Raw genomic sequence first — 22,580 nt, 5'->3', positions numbered from 1 at the left:
TTTCTTCTGCTGAACAAAAATCTATGGTTTCTTGGCAATTTTTTGAGGAATAAAGTCACAAAATAATGATAAGCGTCTGTGTTCCAGACTTCATATCCTTCAGAAAATGCATAGTAATGCAAAACCTGTTATTTGGGCAACTTTCCTAGTCTATAAATGCAATGATTAAGATTTATCCCTGATTTTTAGGCCTTTGCTTCCTATTATTTTTAGCTTTGTTCGGATGCCTTTTGCTAAGAGGTAGACTGTAGCTATGACTGTAGTAAAAATATATATCTTTCTTATAATCTGATACCACTTACATAGGATATTAACATTGAATCTTGTTATCTGATGAAAGCATTTGGTAGTGAAAATAAGCTGTCTAAATAATGCTTGGACTGTAGATTTAGAAAAATATGGAAAATATTAAGGTACAATCCAACACTCTAATAATGGGTGATTTCAATTACCCTACCATTAACTGGGAAAACTACTCATGTACCAACTCTTTTGCTCAACGTTTTCTGGAAATCATCAATTCCAATGCCTTGGATCAACTTATCCACACCCCCACCAGGGGCAGCAATATTCTAGACCTGGTCATCACCAACATGGGTGACCGATGTTCCACACCAGAGGTCATCTTCTTGTTGGTCAGATCCGACCACAAGCTAATCACCCTAGACATCCACATCCCGCTCCCAGCCCCATTAGGAAAACAACCGTAGAAAATTTCTCCAAAGCCAACTTCACACTTCTTAAGACAGAAGTGGCAAACTTCATGACACCCATGCAGATGGACAATAGAGGTATGACTGCTGAATCCTACACAAATGCACTTTATAAGCACTTACACCAGTGCATGGATCGGGCTATCCCTAACAGAACTAAGATGCTATCCTCCAAAAAAAGGAAGCCAATCTGCTGGTCTTCTGCCATAAACAAACTCTACAACAGAAGAAAGAAACTGTTGCAAAAAATATTAAAATCCCATGATTGGAGGAACTCCCTGGTCAGCATCAGTAAGAAGCTGAGATCCCTCATAAAATCCTCCAAATCTAGTTATGAAAACAAATTCACCACTGATTCTAAAGACAACCACAAAGCATTCTATAGCTATGTCAAGAATCTCAATGGCAACACTCAGATCTGCTCTGAATTACAGCACAATGACACTAAATATACAGAACCAATTAATATTGCCAACATCCTGGCAGATAAGTTCAGTGCTAACTTTACCCCACTCTCTCCCAATAAAGGGCCCATCTTTATACAGGAAGAATGCAAAGTTCCTGTAATCATGGCTGCACAGGTAAAAACCTCAATCTCCAAAGCCAAGAACACAGCATCCATGGGACCTGACAACATCCCAGGCTGCCTTCTACATGAACTACAGAATGAACTGGCACCCCACCTAAGTACCATGTTCAATCATAGCCTCACTTCAGGCTTTGTGCCAATTGAATGGTGCACTGCGATGGTTATCCCACTCCACAAAGGAGGAGCCACAACAGACCCTGGGAACTACTGCCCCATTAGCCTGATGAGCCTGGTCTGCAAGGCTATGGAACGTATCATCATGGGACTCATAAACAAAGACATTGGAGATCTCTAATCTCTGGACCCCACACAGTTTGGGATTGTAAAAGTCAGATCATGTCTCCTAAACCCGATAGACTTCTTTGAAGTAGTAACAAAGCCATAGATGAGGGTAAGGTAGTTCACACAGCCTATCTAGATCTTGCCATGGCATTCAACACCATCCCCCACTCTGGAATTACAGATAAACTCACTAAACTAGGTATAAATCCCTATGTAAAAAGATGGGTTGCCAACTGGCTTACTGACAGAAACCACACTGTGAAAGTAGCAGACTCCAAATCAGACTTCAGACCAGTGACAAGTGGAGTGCCACAGGGTTCAGTCCTGGGTCCTCTCCTGTTTGGTATCTACTTCTCTGAAGTACAGGCTAACACAGAAGATCTTTGGCTAACTAAATTCACAGATGACTGCAAACTAGGAGCCATAATCAAAACTCCTAATGATGTGGGCATCCTACAAACGGGCCTCACTGAGACTGATGCCTGGCGTCAAAGTCATGGTCTCAAGCTCAATGCCAAAAAGTGCATTGTCATCCCCTTTGGTAATCTGTACCCATGAACTACCACATAGGCAGTAGTCTACTTAACACCAAAAGTGTGATAAGAGACCTTGGGACACAGGTGGACAGTAGTCTCTCCTTTGATAATCACATTGCCACAGTGGTCAGGAAATCCTTCTACGTGGCACACCTCATCACAAAAGGTTTCTCATCCAGAAAAAAAGAGGTCATTGTTCCCCTCTACTCATCACTCATTAGACCCATTATAGAGTACAATGCCCCTTTTGGTATGTACCTCACAAGACATCTACAATGACTGGAAAGGCCGCAAAAATACCTCGCAAGAGGATTACTGGCCTCAAACAGATGCCTTACGCAGACCATCTCAAAAAGCTCCAGCTTTACTCTGTCGCATATCGCCTACTCAGAGGTGATCTCTGCCTAACATACAAAGCTATGTCAATCCCAGAGCTGTTGGACATGCCCCACTTAAAGAAATCCTAATCCCTTTGAGCTACATGCTCTAGGGGCCTAAACTTTGTCACCACAATAAACAGAACATGCTGGAGGGATAGATTCCTGTCCCAATGACTTCTCATACTCTGGAACAGACTACCTAGCTATGTCAAACAGAACTCCTCATTAGCACTCTTCATGACAAATCTTGATGATTGGATGGGTAATAGGAAATTCACCCTGGGGATCACTTCTGTGGTTCTGCTTGACAGGGGCACAGGAAAATAATTTTCTTGGGTGGTGAAAGCCAGGGTACCTTTTTGGCTAGGCTTGTATAGGCCCTAGGGCCAATAACGTAGTACCTACCTATGAACCTATGAATAAATGGTGGTGTAGTATCAGGTATATAAATAGCTATGGTAGGAATATTTAACAATGTTTTTGCCCAAATGGTAGAACCAGCAGGATAAACAGACTTTTTGCTCCCAAATTTTATTAGCAATATTACTACATTTGGAAGGCATTATTAATAGCATATATAAAACTGATTAACAGTGATACAACCCATGCTTTATGCTAGGCTGATATTTCTACAAAAAGGAAGAGTTTGTAGCTGGTATGAAGCATATGGAGAGATTATAAATGAAGTAGCATTGTTTTCTGTTGTTTTTCTGGCTGAAGCTTGATAAATTGCTGCTGCAAATATAGTCCTAAAATGCTGAGTTCAGAGATTTTTGTCTAAATGCTTAAATCAGAAGACATTTTCATGAATATTCTGACAAGATGCATTTCTTAGAGTATCTGCTGTGGCATTTACCATAAAATTGTTTTGATTTTGCAACTCAGATTAATAAATTGTGCGTGGTTTTGACCAAATGTACTAATTTTCCTGAGCCTTAATGATATATATATATATATATGTGTGTGTGTGTGTGTGTGTGTGTGTGTGTGTGTGTGTGTGTGTGTGTGTGTGTGTGTGTGTGTGCATTATCTATTTATATATATATAAAGAGACAGAGAAATAAATTATATATTTCTGCATATAATATATATAGCCCAAAAAGAAAAAGTAAAATAAGAATGAAAGAAAAAGTGTAGTTGAAACAGGCACATAAACATACAAAATACAGTAATAAATGCAACATATGAGGAAAAGAATGTTGTTGTTGTTGTCTTTCGGCTTTCCCCAGTTAGGGGTCGCCACAGTGGAACTCCGGTCAGCTAATGATTGGCAGTAGATTTTCAAGGTGCCGAGTTGCCAGCTTGACACCCAACCTTCAACGAAGGCACACCCATTCACGCATGTCTTTCGGAATGCCACTCGACCCGCGGGGAGGCCATGCAGACTCCATACAGAAGGCACTCCCAGCACACAAGCTGAGAATCGATTGGGATAACCTCTTGCTGTGAGGAAACAACGCTACCGCTGCACCACCATGGATATATGAGGAAAAGAATATACATAAAATATTCAAGATACCTTAGTCAATTTTATAGATGTTTTATGTAGCAAAAGAGAAAGACAGTATGACAATAAAAAGATTGTTGAAAATAGAATGGAAAGACAAAAGTTTTAAAATTGGTGAGATGAGCATGTAAAAATTCTTGGGTTGGTCTGGTAGAAGTTTTTTGATACGACATATGTCTAGGGAATACAACTATTGGACAAACTGTTGTTCATTTTGTTGAAAAACATGATTCAGAAAAGACAACCACTGCAATTTGCAGCTGGAATTGCATATTTAAAAATAACAAAAGCATTGCTATTATAAAAGTCTTTTCTTTCTCACTAGGTGGTAGTAGACAATAGGCTTGCAAGCAGGGATTCCATAGTATCTCCCTTTTAATTCTTTCTTTGAGCATCAGCCAAATGTGTACCATACACATGCATAGGAAATATTCAACAAGTCCCATTCTGTCATGTATCAAAAAAAATGACTGCATCTGATGAAGTTCAGTTACTCCTCATATTAACTCTCATTTAAGGGTATAATTAGTTATTGTTGTTAGTGTATTTTTGCACTTTGTAATAACAAGAGCAAAGGAAAGCAAAATGTTACTTAAATATTTAATTAGGTCATGATGTTTGCAAAATCAAAAGGAGGGCTACTAGTCTATAATAGTTCCAAAATGTTTTGATAACCTTTAACAGTATTGCCAAGCAACAGATGAGAACATTTTCTAGCCAGTCTGCAAAAGCTGACTCTTGCATTGTGCCCTTGAAATGCAGAATCATAAGGACTGAGTCAGGTGAGATAATAGTTGGTGAAGCACTTGCTCTATAATCCCCCAACTCCTCTACCCCCTTAGCTTTTATGCACCACTAGGTAATGCTTGACATTGCTCATGCCATAACCTAGTGTACCAAAATAATGCAGTAGAGGATGGGACTGCTTTATCATTTTCCATTCTAATGGAATGGAATTCTGGCTATTTCAAGTGAAAAGGCTGGTAAAGCCCACACAGGACACTATGAAAAATGTTTTAATTTAAGTAGCCTTAGCTGAGAGAGAAACTGAGAAAGAGCTTTCTGCCCTGCATTTAAGATATGCCTGCACAATAGTTTATTGATTTTGGGGAGAAAAGTTTGTCTTTGGTCACGTTAGGATATCTAAGAAATTCTTGGACAGCCATACTCATTTGTTTAATGTTTCCTTAGAGAAAGAAAGGTGAAACTGAAGGTTTATTTCCTTTGTTTATTTATCACTAAAACAGCTCTCTGTTGTAAATATATGGTATGATATGATGTGATGTGATATGATATGATATGATATATGATATGATATGATGTGCTATAGAATGTTTTCAGCTTGAAACTGTCATTAATTCTGCTAAAATAACTGGAGGCTGTAGTTGTGGTGGTGACCATATAATGGGGAATATGGACTGAATCATAGCATAGAATTCTGTTTTATTGTTATGTCATAGCTGCAAAATCCATAATCTGAATTAATAATCCAGTCCTGGATATATTATAAAATGGATCTACTTGTATTAATTTCAACAGTCATGGCTGATATAATGACTGCATACATACCTCTTAACACAAGAAATCTGTACAAAGACGTAAATAGTGGGGAGACAAAGTCCCCAAAATAGGGACAAATATTGCTCTTACAAACTTAGAAAGTTGATAGAATAACAAGTGTTGCAGTAGCATGAAAATTTTGAAAAGCATGAGGTCTGTAACTCAAATGTCTGCCATTATTTTCTGACTTCAGTACTCAATGACATGCCAATGATTTGCCAGAAAACCAAAACTTGATAAGGAAAAGACAAAAATATGAGACAAAAATCTGTGCATTCTGCTAAAAGCTGGACAGTTAAGAGGTATGCTGCCATAATGAATGCTATTAGTAGCTTAGTTGTAAGAAGTAGTTTGTTTAAGCTACTGTCCATAACTTCAGATTTTTTTCCTTGTTCTTTATTGGTACTCAACTTTGGTTAAGGTGTTACCAATGAGGAGACTGTTCCAGAAAAACTGGAGGGTAAAAATCTGTCTTGTATTTTAAAGAAAAAATAAAATAAAAATGGATACAATAGAATGGGTTGCTTGAAAAAATAGTGGGCTAAAGTCATGGATTTCTGGGTAGTACAAAGAAGATAAACAATGCAAAAGTGAAATGGATAACCAGCAAAGTAAAATGAAGACATATGAAATCAAATAAAATTACAAGAAGAAAACAGAACAGACAGGTTAAAAAATAAACAGGCATATAGCTCCATGAGAAAATGTGCAATTTAGAAAACAATGAATATGATTAAATGTGAAATTTAGAAAACATTGAATGAACTGAGAAATTCTGCAAGGAAGCTGTTCCTTGGGAAATAAAGGACAATAGTCTATATGTCTTTCTGCAATACAAACTGTTGGCTGGCTGTAGTACATTCATTTAGTGACTAAATCGATCATTGGTCCATTTTGTTGAATGAACATTGCTTAGCTTAAGGTGATATGATGTTTAAATAGGTTTTATTAAATTAGGGCATAGAAAGGTGAAAACTCATGTATAGTGATCATAAGGCCTTCCCTGACTTGACCTAGGACTGAAAATTATAAGATTATGTTCCTTGAGTGAGGAAATCACTGGACTTCAAAAAAAGGGGGAGGGAAGGCTATGATGAAATGGGTCTACTTCATAACATTGAAATTTCATAACACTGAATTTCATAACATTGAGGCCATACAATCAAAAATTCAAAACAGTGAAAACCCAAAACATTGAAAACTCAGAACATTGGAAGTGTACTTCATAACATTGAAAACTACATTGCAAAAGTAAATAATATCACCTCCACTTACAACACCATCTAACTAACAAACACACTTTAAACAATGTTTCTCCAGGGGGGAAAGCCCCCCCACACCCCCACACCCCCCTTAAATTAAATATACCAACTCCAAGATTGCACTACAGTGGAAAAAAGTTAATTTCCTAACCTCATTTATATCACAATCACCATACACTGAGGTTAGGAAATTAACTTTTTTCAACTGCAAAGCGATCTTGGAGTTGGTATATTTAATTTACGGGGGGTGTGGGGGATGCAGGGGGGCTTTCCCTCCTGCAGAAACAGGGTTCCTATCAGAAGATCGAAGACGCATTTTGTCAAATGCATCTTGGTCGAACTTCAAATGTCGAAAACGCAGAATGACGGAGCAGCATATAAGCAAATTCTTTCCCTGGGAAAGAAGTCATTTGGCTGCTTCCATCACTTTGTCATTTTTGGCACTGTAGTGTGATCTCGGAGTTGGTATATTTAAGTAGAGGGGTGTGGGGGGCAAAGCCTTCCACTTTATGTAATGTTTGAATGTGCTTTTTTTTGGGAACAGCAATTTTTTTTTTTCCCTGGGAAATGTTTGATCATTTGATCATTCATTGTTATAATATAGACCCGCAGAAACATAGAAAGTCTGTTTGTTAGTTAAGTGTTGTTATAGGTGGAGAGGATGTTATTTACATATGTATTGTAGTTTTCAATGTTATGAAGCACGCTTTCAATGTTCTGAGTTTTCAATGTTTTGGGATTCAGATGGTTTGGTCTCAATGTTATGAAATTCAACGTTATGAAATTTCAATGTTATAAAGTAGACCCGATGAAACATAGCTTTATACCTGCACTATAATATGATGTAACTGTTCCAGAAAACATCTCAATTTGAAGGAAGTGAAAAATACAATCTTTTAAAGCCTGCACTGCCATTCCTGACACAGAATAAGACTGGTAAAATCCCACTATATGGTAGGAATAGAGAAGTATTCATTCATATTATTAAGCACAGAATACGTGAGACAGATCACATTCATTTGCTAAAAGGGTAGACTACAAAAATAAACTATGAAACTACACTTTCAAGTGTGCCTACAAGTCCTGTGTACCAGGGAAAGGAAAGCACAATGTACATGACAATGATGACTTGGTTGCAGAATTCTTAATAACTTCATGTGTAGATTATCATGGATTATTGGCCATAACCTTTCTCACAGGACATTAATTCAGTGGCATACACTGGTGGTCTGCAAGGTCTGAGTACATAAAGTATCAGATACTCAACATATAAAAAAGGCATATGCAACACAACTAAATAATACCTCATTAAATTGTAAATAAATGAATACATACATAAATAAATAAATAAGACAGATGATGTTGCATGCACATTATTTATTGTATTGGGGAAGCACTCTGTGATTATGTTAATATTCATAATTGTGAGGTTTGAATATATAAAATTGCCTGATAACAAGAATGAATTTGGTTTTAGTCTGAAATAAATACAGGGAGGAATCCTGCAGTGACTGAATGTATATAAGTGTGTGTGCTCCATGGTAATAGAGCTTTGGATAGAAAATAAATAGTAGTTGAAGGGGAGAATCTTCAGGGTAAGATGATCAGTTGCTTTCTTCCCTCATCATCCATCTTGACAGGTCAATTTCCAGTATTTAATCCAGAAAACACCACAGCAAACTGTATCCTTATATACTGTACCTTCTGCAACTCCACACACATCACCCACACTTAAACCTGAACTTTCTACCACCATTTTCCCTGGGTTACCTTCCATCTCAGAGAGTGAAGACAGGCAAGGTAAAAAGTAAATCATACTCATTCAAAGGCAAGACAAACTGTAGAAGAAGAAGGGAAATAGGCTGATTTCTTATACCCCCTCAGACAGATACCACATCCTGATGGCCTTATGCCATTAGTTCACCGACATTGGTTGCTTACTGATTTCCATACTATAGTCAAAACCTTTCCAAAATTAAGGCAAGACACAAAAGTTCAAAGAGGAAATGAATATTGTTATTCAAATATATGAGCCAAACCTGGCAGATTTAAGGCAGTTGTTAAAGGACAAAGTTCCTCTGGATATGTATGAAAAATTAAAGTAAAAGGCCAAACTGGTGCAAGAAAATGACTGATTGCTCAACTGCTTGAGGGGAACAAGAATTAGCCAAGGTGTAAGATAAGCTTTTAACAAAAAAAAAAAAAAAAAAAAAAAAACCTTCTAGAAATATGTCCCATCAAACCAAATTGGGAAAAAAATTACTGCACGTAAACAAGGCACGGGAGAAACACCAGGTGAGTACTTTGGGAGACTTTGGAAAGTATGTTTGCACATTCTGGCATTCCAGATCCCATTGTAAATGCTAAGGCAGCTTTAAATTCTGCCTTTGTGCATAGATTCTTACTAAATGTACAGTCATTAAAAAAAACAACATGGGGTAACAAGGCAGAAAGAGGAGGTAGACAAGTTAATAAAATATGCAGAGCACTATATGGATCAAATAGATAAAAAATAAAAGTTCTGTAGAAGGAAAAGCTCATGCAATTACAGATACAGAGCTTTGAAAGAAATGGCAGGGGCAGAGGCAGAAGTAGGCAAGGTAGAAAAAGAGCAAGGAATTTTCAACAAAATCAAGCTGGGATGGGTCTTGTCACAATTGTAGATAGAAGGAACATTGATAAGGAGACTACAACAGCAACAATAACAACAACAGCAGCACACTCAGTAGTAGCAAAACCAAAATTCATGCAATGCTTTCTTACCATTCCCACCCTCTGAGTGGCAACGGATGTCAGGAGGCGCATACTGGCAACACTTGGGGAAAATAAGGAAAAATTAAAAGTGCTTATGGACGTAGTTCAAGAAGGACCTTTTAATTGGTGTATATTACATTATCAAACTTTTAAAAGTTCGAACATCATATGGTCGACACCATATGATCGAACTTTTAAAAGTTTGAACGTTTCAACGGAGATCTCCGTTCAGTGCAGAATCGGAAGATTTCCCTTTCCTGCACTGTAGTACAATCTCAGAGTTGGTATATTTAAAGAGCGGGGTGTGTGGAGGGCACAGCCCCCCTCCACGTGTGGGGTGCAGGGGGGGCTTGCCCATCTGCTTAAAATGGTCAGGTAGTTTTTTTCTGTAGTTTATTTCTTTTTTTTAGCTGTTCAAACTTTTAAATGTTCGCTCATATGGCTTCGACCATTGACGTTTGAACTTTTAAAAGTTCGATAAAGTAATACACACCTCCTTTTTATTAAGTCAGTAGTACAAAGAGATGTTACATTTTTGACTGATCTGGTAAGACTGTGCTGAAAATAGGTAATCAGGACAAAATACCAATGTCATCTGAAAAGGTGTCAGCAGTGGGTATAACTAACATCCCAACTATTTTTCCTGTGTTTAAACCTATTCCGATCTCTTTAGGACCAATTGAAGGCAAGCATGCTTTTTTGTTAAGTATTTCAGCTCTAGCAAACTTAATGGGTTGAGATCTGCTTTGTATATTAGGATGTACTATCTTTTGTACTGCAGTTGGAGTTTACTTGGATGTACCAGCCAAATCTGAAGAAGAAGAAGTAATAGGTGTACTTATTGCTACTGAAGAACAAAACGGAAAGCAATGTTCCAGTGCAGACAGATTGCTACAATAGGTTCCTAACATTCTCTGGGAGAGACATTCTAATGAGGTAGGACTGCTAAAATCTTCGACACCTATAAAATATGTGTAGATCCTATGAAACCTCTTCCTTGTGTAGCAGAATACTCTAAAGCCAGAAGCAGAGCAAGAAATCAAACCTGCAGTTGAATCTTTAATACAGTGAGGAATTATAGCAAAAACATGTAGCTGCCGTAATACTCCTACTTTTCCAGTTAAAAAGCCAAGGAGATATATCTCCAGGTTTGCACAGGATTTAAGAGCAGTAAATCAGGCTGTCATCACTTCATACACTGTAGTCCCAAATCCAGCAACCGTATTGACTTGCATTCAACCATGGTCCACTTGTCTTTCTGTGCTAGATTTATGTTCAGCTTTCTTCTCAATTCCTATTGACCTTGATAGTCAATATTTATTTGCTTTCACATATGGAGAAATTCTGTATACGTGGCTACGAATGCCACAAGAGTTTGTTGACAGTCCCTCAGTGTTTCTGCAAGTTTTAAAGTAGGAACTTGAAGAATTTCAATTCCCATGCAAATATGTACCGGTACAATATGTAAATGATTTACTTATAGCTTTGTATTCATTAACACGTTGCCAGCAGGAATCTGACTAAATTAGCAAAAAAGAGACAGAAGGTATCAAGGGAAAAATTTCAGTTGTGGTCACCAAATGTAAAATATTTAGGGCACTTAATAAGGAATGGTGAAAGGGGGCAGCTGTGGTGGTGCAGTGGTTAGTGTTGCTGCCTCATAGCAAGAGGTTCTCTAGTTCGATCCTTGGCTGGGGTGCCTTCTGTGCAGAGTCTGCATGTCCTCCCTGCAGTCATGTGGGTTTCCTCCAGGTGCACCGTTTTCCTCCCACATCCAAAAGACATGCTGTAGGTGGATTGGACACTCTAAATCAGCCCTAGGCATGAGTGCATGTGTGTGCCTTCTGTGGAAGGTTGGGTGCTGGGCTGACAACTCTACACCATAAAACTCCACTGCCAATCTTGAGCAGACAGGTGATCCACTGTGGCAACCTCTAACCAGGAAAAAGCTGAAAGAAGAAGAATAAGGAATGGTGAAAGGCATCTCTTGCCTTCACATATTCAAGCCATCACAAAAACACTCTGCCTGGTTATTCAAAAAGCTGTTAGCCTTTCTAGGTTTGGCTGGATGCTGTAGACAATGGGTATGAAATTATGCATAGATTGATAAACCTTTGACTGTTATGCTCAAACAAGGCACACCAGAGCCATTGGCCTGTGGAGAAAAGGAAGAAAGTGCTTTTACCTTCCTAAAACAAGCCTTTCCTACAGCTTCAGCCTTAGGACTCCAAAATTATAAGAAGCCCTTCACTCTTTATTGTCACAAAAAGCGAGGATACCCAGCATGTGTACTAGTTCAAAAATGCAGTGATGCATTTATACCTATCGCATATTATAGTTCATTCACAGACACGTTCACTAGAGGATTATCAGACTGTCTGCAGGCAGTGGCAGCAGATACACTGATGGTGGAACAATTCTTGCCATTAGTCTTGGACATAAACTTTCAGTTGTAGTTTCCCATGTGGTATTTGCACTGTTACTAAAGTTAGACACAGCATTTTTTTGCTGACAGGCTGACTAAGTACAAGCTCTTACTTATTTCAAACCCTTCACTCACTACTGGACAGATATTGAACCCTGCATCTCTTTTGCCTTTGACAGGGGATGGCAGATGACATGAATGTATAACTGTGACTAGCCATGTGCTTTCTCCTAAAGTTGATTTAAAGAATACCCCATTTGACAGCACAGAGATGGAATTATTCATGGATGAATTATGGCATTAGTTCATGTATTACATAACATCTAGCCTAAATAACAAACTTCCTATGCTTTTCATGTAACTTCCTATGCATGTATACCTTTATTTATAATGATGTACTGTTATTGTTTACATTGGTTGTTCTCTTTTGACTTTTAAGCATCATGTATTACTGTATGTGTTTTTAAATTACCTTGGAACTATAAAACTGTTTGTTTATATTACTTGGAGCTTTTATCACCAAGCCTCTGCTGAAAAAGGGCTTCAGCTCAGTCAGACACTTCCAGTCAACAAATGTCAAATAAAATAAACAAATAAATGTGGAAGTGACAAAAATGGAAATCTCACTGCAGGCATTACCTTATGCATTGAAATACAGTATTGTGTCAAGAAAGACTTAAAAAGTTACATCTGCACAAGTAGCTGAACTTATTGCATTAACAGAAGCATTTGATATAGCTAAAAATAAGATTGGGAACATTTATACTGATAGCTGTTATGGATTCAGAGTAGCCTATGACTTTCAGGAATTGTGGACACAGAGAAGATTTTTTTAACATCAGTGAGTATTGAAATAAAAATGGAAAGTTTTTAAAAGATTGTTGGATGCTTTGTTGTTGCCAAAAGGTTTAACTGTAATTAAAGTGCAAGTTCGTATAAAGGGAGACACTGTCACTGCGAGAGGTAACCAGTTAGCAGATCATACAGCTAGACAAGCTGCTGCTTTGAATGGCTCTAGAAATGTTGTTCTAATTGTATAATTGTATGGCAAACATCTATGAAGTGTAACAACCCTTGTAATTTTAACAATTTGATTACTTTGCAGAATGAAGCTCCAGAAACTGTGAAAAAGAGGTGGATCCATGTGAGTTGTAAAAAGTACGGTGATTTATTCTGGAGACACCCACATAACAGGATGGTAGCACCATTGACCGTACTTCCCTTGTCCATAAGGGCATATCACTTACCGAATCACGTTGGCAAGCATGGACTTTCTTAGTTTTCCCAAGCGTGACTGGTTTGTCCCTCTTTCTCAGTCTCTAGTTAGCCATTATGTAAATGATTGTGAAATCTGCTTGTCACATAGCATAGCCCCTCCTGCAAAAAACACACTTTCTGGTCAATCCAGTCTTGGTGGCCTTTTGTTCAGATCAACTTGTACAGATGAAAAAATGTGCTCCTTTCTCATGTAGTCTAGTCATTGTTTTTTGTGCAAGGGTAGAAGCCTATACATGTGTTAAATGTGATGCTGAGACAGTAGTGAAGAAATTGCTGAAAGACTTTATTCCTAGATTCAGAATCCCATACAGTATTGACTCAGACAGGGGTACTGATTTTAATGCTGAAATTATTAAAAGACTGTTTTCTGTGTTTAAAATCTCTTTGCATTTACATTGCCCCCAGCACAGTCAGTCATCTGCCTTTGTTGAAATGTCTAAGCAGACTCTTAAAGCTATAAATTAGCAAAATTTGCACTGAAACAGGATTTATATGGCCCGATGCTTTGCCTCTTGCTTTGATGAGTATGCAAAGAACTGTAAAAGCTACCCGTAAACTAAGTCCACATCTAATTCTTATGCGCCATCCCATGAGAATGTCACCTTCTCCACCAGTGGGAAACTGTGATCTGATATTTACTGATGAAGCTTTGCTGAACTATTGTTCAAAACTTGTTTCTATCTTACAGACTTTTCATAAAAGAACTCAAGAAGCCCTTCCATGGCCTGCTACAGCTCCCTGTCACAGCTTGCATCCTGGAGACTGATTGTATGTAAAAGTATTCCAATGCAAATCTTCTTTGGAGCCACAGTTGAAGGGAGAGGCCTTATCTCATCCTCCTAACTACCAATACAGTAGTAATGTATGATGGGATAGAGAATTTGGTCCATGCTTTGCATTGTAACAAAATCTGCCTGACATTCCTGAAGTCAAAAGATGATGATATCATGCCTCCTTCTGATGATGTCACTAGGTCTCCTCCTTTCACTGCTTCCAATCGACATGAGGAAAAATGTGTTTCTTCAAATGCTGTACCAATATGCCAAAGATTTAAATGTTTCAAACTGCTGAATGCATGGATTTATGACCTATGATGCCAAGAGGTACATTTTAATGGTACCTGTTTCTGTTCAACTGGCAGATTTTGAAGTGCAAATTACTATTGAAAATCCAACCTGCCATATACTGGACTAAAAAATATATTATCAATTGGCCATATCAACAAGAGGTGATACTTGATAAGCCAGAAAAGGAAGTGTGCAGGTGGACTATAGTAATTGTAATTACATTTGTGATGAGATTGTAGCAGCAGCACTTAAATTAAAAACATATGACTAGGGGAAAGGCATGGGAATGCTGGACAATCACTATTACATCTGCAGAGATGGTGGTTAGCCCTGTTCACCAAAAAACAGGTATGTATTTTGTTATGTGTAACACATGACTTTAGCTATTTTTCATTCCTTTTCTATGCCAGCGAGACGGTTGTGAAATAAAAGAACTATATACCCAGCTAAGCAAGCAGTAGCTGTCTCTTGACGCAGCATGGCATACACTGCTCTATGTAGGAAGTGAATCAGTAGACTTATATTAGATGAAATGGCTAACAAAACATCAGAACACATCCTCATGACAAATAGGGAACTGACTGACTTTAGAGCCATATCACTATAAAACAGAGTAGCCCTTGATGATGTACTAATTTCTAAGGGCAAAGTTTACCATTTGATTAGAAAATGGTGTTGTACTTTCATTTCAGACTTTCTTGATGAGCAAGACAATGTGGCTGATTTTGTGTAATAACTGGCCATTAATATAACCAAATCTGAGTCTGGTTAGAATTCATTTGGTTGACTGGGTAGAATATTTGGAAATGGTACTAGTATAATGCAAAGTTTGATTACCTTTTTCATAACTGTACTTTTCATAGCTCTTGTATATTCTGTTATAAAAATTCTGCTAATTGGCTGCTTTGTTGGAAAGTGTACACATGCCATGGTAGTAATATCTAAACAAAAACATTCTCAAGCTTATATGTTTGATGATCTAAATAATGACAATAAAATTCAAAATGATTTGAGATTCTGATGCTTTATTACATCAAAGGGGGCAAGACTGTAGTGGATAGTCTATATTTCTGAAGATTCTAGTTTAAGCTGCTACACTGTCTCTCGTAATTCTTTTAACAAAGGTCAGCTTGACCCTTCTAACTATATAGACATTATAAGATTTTGTATCCAGTTCTCAGTATAAAATTTATTTATTTTCGTTATTTTACATTTGTTGACCGGGATAGTCTGACTGGATGCATGTCAATTTTCAGCGGAGGCCCAGGAGAGAAGCTCCAAACATACAAACAGATAATAGTTAATAGATAATAGATCATAGTAAAGACAAGCAAAGTTACAGTTTATATTCAGCAGTATCCACATACAAGTTACAATCTCACATTTTCAAACCTATTAAGGTTGCAGTTTATGTTCAGCAGTATACACATAAAAGTTCCAGTCTCGCATTTCCAAACTTATTAAGGTTACAAAGTAGTAGTTGTGAATAAAAACAGTAAAACATATGGTAGCAGAAAAGGATTTAGTCAGGATTAGAGCAGGGGCATAGCCAGTGAGTTTTAAAATACTGGGTTAGGTTTTTTTGAAGCGGATAAGTGAGGGTTCCAGAGTAGTTGCTCTGTAAGTACAAAAATGTGCTATGAGATAAGCTTGTTTAAAGTAAGCACATAAAGCATATCTAGATAAGAACATATAAAATGTGTTGAACGGTCCTCCTTTCCACATATTTCACAATGTTTACTCTTGAAGAATGAATTTTGTTAGAGGTATGGCAACCTTAAACTTTTATATAAATTCAGTTTATTTTTCTGTTAGTAAGTTGTAAAAGATCTCATGATTGCACATATGATTCAATTTCTATATGCTAAGATATTTTGTATCATGATTTTGTTTTAATAACATGATTACATACAGAATTGTTGACAGTAATCATACTGAACTGCATGAAATAGGATGTAATGCACTTCTGTTCTAGTACTAATAGTGGTAGTAGTGGTGATTGTGATAGGAACAGTAGTAGCAGTAGTGGTAGTAGCAGCAGCAGTAATAATAACAGTACTAGTAGCAGTAGTAGTACAAGTAGTAGTAGTAGTAGCAGCAGTATAAGTAGTAATAATAGGAGTAGAAGTAGTAGCAGCAGCAGTAATATTAGTGATAGCAGTAGTAGTACAAGTAGCAGTAATAGCACAAGTAGTGGTAGTAGTTACTAGTAGTAGTAGCAGTAGTAGTAGTAGTACTAATGGCAGTAATATATATATATATATATATATATATATATATATATATATATATATGTGTGTGTGTGTGTGTGTGTGTGTGTGTAAAATTATCTATTAGTGAAAAATTAATTGATATGATATCCATGATTTAAGTACATATTCCCCAGGATTCAGCAAGCAGCCATGCAGGAATAAGTTACTCCTGCAGGGCAGGGACTGTTCCTGTACATCTCGGCAGTGTGCCTTGCATATTCATGAAGGCATTTTGCCTTTGCTGTTAAATGGACAGGGAGCTGTGTACGAGTGCAGGGAGTGTGTCTGAGAGCAGAGCTCTCACAATACACATGCCCCTGCACTCCAGAATTGTCTTTCAGCAATTAAAAATGAGCGAGAACACTCGTAACACCCCCAACCCATCAGGAAAACAAAAAACAGTGGTCAAAGGCATAAGGGACAATTGTCCCTACCAAGCATACCTCTCAACTGTACAGATTTTCACAGAATGCCCAGATGTTTGCCTCATATTTTTGATGTGTTCCCCCTAAAATGTGTACCTGTCTGGCAAATAGCTGAGGATTGAAGTCATTAAATAATGACAAAACATTTCAGTTTAAGACTCCACACATCTGTCAGAAAATTCATGCTAATGTAAAACCTATTATTCTATCAACTTTTTAAGTTTGTAAGAGCAATATTTAAAATCCCCCCCCTATTTGTCCCCCATCATTGTAGGCTTTGTCCAGATATTTTGCTCTATGAGGGTGAGAGGTATGCTACCAAGTTAAAAGTTATTAGGATGACACAGGCAGCATAAGCACATAGCGCACACCTCCCAACCCATCAGAGTAAGTAATGTGGACAAAGCCAAAAGGGACATTTGTCCCACAAAGCAGAAAGCAAATAAAATAACAGGTTTAGCATTAGCAGGGATATTCTGAAGGGTTTAGATAAAATAACACAACCAACCATTTTTTTTTTATAAATGCGATAAAGTTTAAGCATAGCTGTGCGGGTGTGCCCGTTGCTTAGCTACGCTTAGTCCAGCTTAAACAGCACAAGAAGTTAAACAGCAAGAGACATCCAAAACAAGCAGTATTACAATAGTGGAGTGGTTAGAGCATATGCTTTGTGAGCAGCCATTCCCAGTTCAATCCCCACTGTAACCAATTTGCATTGTATATGTGAAAGCAGTACATAAACCATTTTTTTTAGTATTACCTACTAAATTGCATATATTTGTTAACGGGAGTAGTGCATTAGGTCCAGATGTGAGGTGTCATTGTAATAAAGTTGTGAAATCCCCATATAAACATAAGTGCCCCATACAGTGCAGTCACACATGAATAAATGTAATGAAAGCACAATGGGGGATGTCAGGGACAGTAAACAAATGTATAATATGTAATGAATGATGAATCAATGCCATACAGCAGATAGTCTAGAAAATGAAAAATAAGCAATGCTAAGCATTGCACAGCTCTGCTTACCAGGTGTAAGCATTGTGTAAATATGATTGCTAAGCAAAGAGTAGCCTAGTTAAGTGGATTTGCCCATTGGTAAGCAGTGCTGAACCTGTCCCTTTAAGCAATGTCAACCTTAGTTAAGCAGGTTTGCCTGCAGCTTAGCTTAGCTCAGCATATTCAAAAACGTCCAATCACAGAAAAGGGTGGGAAATTGGCTGTATTTAAACCCCACAGGTGGGAATACAGCTCAGAACTGGTTGGAGCTTCCCACTGTAGGCAGGATGGCTGGAGTTGGAGAGGGATTGCGCTTCTGGGCACAGTGCTGGGGCATACAGGAGTCCAAAGTCATGGTAGGACTCCTGGTAAAAAAACATGATGAGAGACTGCTGCAGGGCCAGTACCAGGGCTTCAAATTTAAAGCAGAAGCCTGGGACCATCTTGCCCATGATCTCACTAGTGTCACTGGTATCCCTCGGACTGGTGAGCAGGTCATGCACCATTATGCTGACTTGAAGCAGAGAAAGAGGGAGGTCTTGGACTAGTGGGTCCAAGAAGCAAGACAGAGGGGTGATGTCCCAGCAGTGTGTAAGTAGTCATACCATTACTGTTTACTAAAGTCCAGTGTGTGTATGTGATGGATAGGTATGACTAAATATTTGTCTATTTCCTTTACAGCTGCAGCTGAGCAGGTTGTGAATCAGGAAGCCCATGCAAGTAGGCTGCAAAGGCTGCGATGCGAGGCTGATGAGTAACAATCCTGCTTGTAGTAGTCATACCAAATAAATATAAAGTAGTAAAAAGTCATCTGATAGTATAAAAACTGTTGTATGAGTTGTACTGAATAAACCAGACAATATGACAGTAATAGCCGATATAGGTCATATTTAAACAAACTGTAACTGCCTGGGAATAAAGTTCTAAATCCTGGACTGGTTGTGTTTATTCTGGCATTGTCTGGCATATATTGCTGCATTCTCTGAATAGTAATGCTGTATTAAGCACTCTTACCCACATTGTACTACATAAAAAATGTCTAGGGTTGTCTGTATAAGACTGTTGTAAGATTGTACAAACAAGAGATATTTAGACAGAAAACACTGAAATGACAGACAGCAATATCCAAATAGTATACTCTGCTGTGACTTAAATTGTTGTATTTTTAGCAGACACAGCCATGGTTCGAATCCTAGGAGTGGTAGTAAGCTGTATGCATAATCATACCTCTCAACTGTACAGATTTTTCTGAATGCCCAGATAATTGGCTCATATTTTCTGCCTGTTCCTTTGTCCCCCTGGCAAATCAATGAGATGATCTCAGAATTGTAGTTATGAAATAATGACATACATTTGATTTTCAGACCTCAAAACCTTCAGAAAATGTATACTAAAACAAATACTGTCACTCATGCAACTCTCCAGGTTTATGCCAGCAATATTCAAAACATGTCCCTATTTGTACCCCTATGTTGTCAAGCTTTGTCCAGAGTGTGTGCATTAAGAGATTGAGAGGTATGTGCATAATATTAACTTTAAATCCGGAAATATGTGTAGCAACAGTCAGGTAGTGTTAACAAACATTCCCTCCACAGGTCTACCAGGTAAGAGATGTAAGGATTTAGCTATAAGACAGTTGAAGTATACACTGGGTACAAACATACCACTGCCCAAACCAAGGCCATAGGGTATTGTAATAATACCTGTACCTTAATGATTAGAGCAATGATCATTAAAGTTGTGAGTACTACAAGGATATATAAGTTGTTAATTGACATCTCCCCCCCCCCAGCATATCTGCAACAATAATCTAAAAACACAAATCAGTGGGTATGTTTACACCAAACCTACTGTTGGGACATATGTCCTATTGTTCAATAAATAATGAAATGTGTTTCTATTAACGTTCCATGTTAAAATACTATCATTGGTGGCCTGTTACTATCAATGTAACCTGCATGCCATTGTAATGGCCACTGTGGTTCCATATATGCATGTGTTCCGTTTGCTTTGCAACTGTTCAAAATCTGGTGTTTTGGCTTAATGGGAATATCTATGCATGCTGTTATAACTAATTCTAGATTTTGTTGACTATTACTAACCCACATATGTTTTAAAAACTGCAATACCATAGCATGTATGGGAAGGCCGGTCCCAGCGGACCCACCTTTTCCACCTCATCTGGCCAACCACTCTGGGACCTCCTTGTCCGCATGTCCTGCACCACCTTCGGGTGGAACTTCCTCAGAGGATGGGGCTCATACCCCCCCGGGAGCGGGTGCGGGCAGGATCCTGTCACCTGAAGTCAGGTCCGGGGATTGGTGCGTAGTGAGCTCCGAAGGGAGTATGGAGATCTGCTATGCCAGCTTGAGGGCCACATGGTACATTTAGAGGGTCATCCTGCCCCTCCTGTTCAACCCCCAGCACAGCCACCTTCAGGGTCGTGAAGGTGCAATGGTGTCTGCCCATGAGTGGAGACCTCAGTCCCACTGTTTCCATCTGGGGGCTCATGGGCTTTCGATTTCCAGAAACCCCTCCCCATCCAAGGTTTCTACCTCCACATGTGTCATATACCTCCCCTGTATGCTGTCTTGTCTGTCTTGTCTGTCTTCCTACCCAACCTACCTCCCCAAATATACCTACTATCCTTCCCCAACGTCCCACTCTCACCTTAAATAAAAGGCAATCTGTTCTCAAAAAAAAATTTCGCCCCATACATAGCAGTCCATTTCGCACACATGTCCACTGGAAAGATGTAATCTGGTCCAATTGGCTTCACAACACATTATTGTTGTTCTCACCCCTCTCTCAGGGGTTTGAGTGTCTAAATCTATCTCTAAAGTCAGTGCATATGCACAGTTGTTGCTGTAGAAGAAATGGACAGGTATGGACCATCCCTACCCCTGTCCTGCAAATCTCTAGCTACTTTCCCTACTGTTTTTCCCCCTGCATGCCCCCTTTTTCACCACTTTCCTATCACCCCTTTTTTCTTTTCGTTTAAAGAAATTAGCATGGTGGCAAGCGGGAGTAAGCACTTTTAATCAGTAATAAGCAGGTTTAAGCCTGTTTGTGCAGCGGCAAGCAATGGCTACACAGATTAAGCACTGTCAGGCTGTCTGTAAGCATATTTAACAGGAAGTTAGTATTTCTTACCTTTGTGCAAACCCACAAAAAACCACTTACAACCACTTAAAAGTGCCTTAATCACTCTGTATCCAACAGCCCTTGTTCTGCCCAGCAACAAAATAATCAGAACTTACAAGTCTCAAACCCAGGACCCTGCACACCATAGCCACAGTGATTTACGACTAAGCCATTTGAGCTGTATGTAAATGTGATGTATAAATATATGTAGACATACATGTATATATATATATATATATATATATATATATATATATATATATATATATAAAAATATATATATATATATATATATATATATATATATGTGTGTGTGTGTGTGTGTATGGCATTTGTATATATATATATATATATATATATATATGTATATATATATATATATATATATATATATATATGTATGTATGTATATATATATATATATATATATATATATATATATATATATATATATATATATGCATATACACATAAATACACATATAAATATATTAATACTTATCAATATGTATAAGAAGAGTATATATAGAGGGTGAACAGCATATCAAACAGCCATTATTCGTACAGTTGCCACCTTTTAAAATGGCCAGTGTTTTATTCTTTCCTACAAATGAGAATTATTGCATGAAACATATACCCACACACAATGCAAATGACATGACACTACACACAAGTTTGCATACATAGAAATGTTTGTTTGTGAACTATTTCAATTGTTTATGACATTTTGTATAGCAGGTGTTTGAAATACATAATAACTGATTATTGCAACTCTCAAACAAAACATTTGATACAGTAATCTGAAAAAACATAACATACTTTGCTGTCCAGGCTAAGGCCTTCAAGTAGTACAACAGTAAAAAAAAAAAAAACACTTGCCTTGAAGATAAGAACCAATCAACACTTAATTACAGATGTAGTTCAGCAGCCTTCAATTACACTCTGTACTCAACCCTAGGGGAAAAGTATTAGTTGTAACAATGTATCTGTTACATAACAATGCTTAACTTAAAACATCACTATCACACTGACAAACAGAACTGTGTGTAAGACAGTAAGGTCTAGGCCACCACTTATAGTGAAATGTATGAACATGTACAGCCATATACCTTAATGTTTCTTACTACTGATATCCCTCACATGTTGTAACAGCCTAGGTTAAAAACATGTAATACCCCTCCATCATAAAATATCTTACAAGGGCATGTAACAGTGTTTTCTATACACTGACCCCTGGACTGTACAAGGTCACACACATTTCTTTCCAGCTGTAGCCCTCATATATGGACACTACCCTAGAATTTGTGTGGGAGTCCACAACATCACTGGAATAATAGCAAGAATGTCAGTACTAAATAATGATAGATCATTACCTAACATCCTCTTACTGCATGACATCTGGACAAA

This window comes from Protopterus annectens, chromosome 2.part1, assembly GCF_019279795.1.
Source record: "Protopterus annectens isolate FY-2018-M chromosome 2.part1, PAN1.0, whole genome shotgun sequence".
In the NCBI taxonomy this organism is placed as follows: domain Eukaryota; kingdom Metazoa; phylum Chordata; order Ceratodontiformes; family Protopteridae; genus Protopterus; species Protopterus annectens.
The sequence above is the reverse complement of the archived record's forward strand: the minus strand, read 5'-3'. Positions refer to the sequence as shown.